Source organism: Elephantulus edwardii, unplaced genomic scaffold (assembly GCF_000299155.1).
Source record: "Elephantulus edwardii isolate Elephantulus edwardi_28Jun2011 unplaced genomic scaffold, EleEdw1.0 scaffold00405, whole genome shotgun sequence".
NCBI lineage: Eukaryota > Metazoa > Chordata > Mammalia > Macroscelidea > Macroscelididae > Elephantulus > Elephantulus edwardii.
The window spans coordinates 1034836-1035518 of NW_006400155.1; the positions used below are offsets into that span (position 1 = coordinate 1034836).

A 683-nucleotide genomic window follows, 5' to 3' on the forward strand; every position below is an offset into this window, starting at 1 on the left:
GGGAAAATTCTGCTTGAGAAGTTTGGAGGCTCTTTTCTTAATTGTATCAAAAAATGTGAAAAAAGTGCACAAAAGTTAATGTACCTGGTAGTTGAAAATTTTCCTTCTTACAGAGATGTGACACAGTTTAAGGGGAAAAGAATTTCTTTTTATAAACGAGCTCAAATCCTGGTGGCAGATACGTGGAGTGTGCTAGAAGGAAAAGGGGATGGCTGCTTTAAGGACATCTCGAGCATCACCATTTTTGCTGACTATAGATTACCTCAGGTTCTCCTTCATCTCGGGGCCCTGAAATACTCTGATAAACTATTGAAGAAGCTTCTTAAAGGAGAAATGCTCTCATATGGGGATAAACAGGAAGTAGAAATCAGAGGGTGCTCAGTTTGGTGTGTTGAACTGATTCGGGATTGTCTTCTAGACCTCATTGAAAAAAAAGGATGAAAAAACTAATGGAGAAATCAATTCTGTTCTTCTGGATTATTATTTATGGGACTGACTATGCACGTGATCACAGGGTTGACATGAAAGGAATTCCATTTCATCATACACGTTGCATATATTACTGACCTAAGTGTAAACAGACCTAAAGAGCCCTGCCCCACCCTGCACTTACCATATACTCATTTGTACACATGGCTTTGATATTAGGAGAAGATGATGCACATTGCACGAACAGGAAAACT

At 39.1% G+C, this 683-nt stretch overlaps 1 protein-coding gene and 1 pseudogene across 4 annotated transcripts in view; one reads left to right on the forward strand and one right to left on the reverse strand.

Annotated features, from left to right (window-relative positions):
* Nucleotides 1-566, forward strand: LOC102848801 (annotated as a pseudogene).
* Nucleotides 1-683, reverse strand: part of OSBPL3 (oxysterol binding protein-like 3) — a 132331-nt gene that overhangs the window by 94247 nt on the left and 37401 nt on the right. The gene's annotated exons all lie outside the window — the stretch shown is intronic.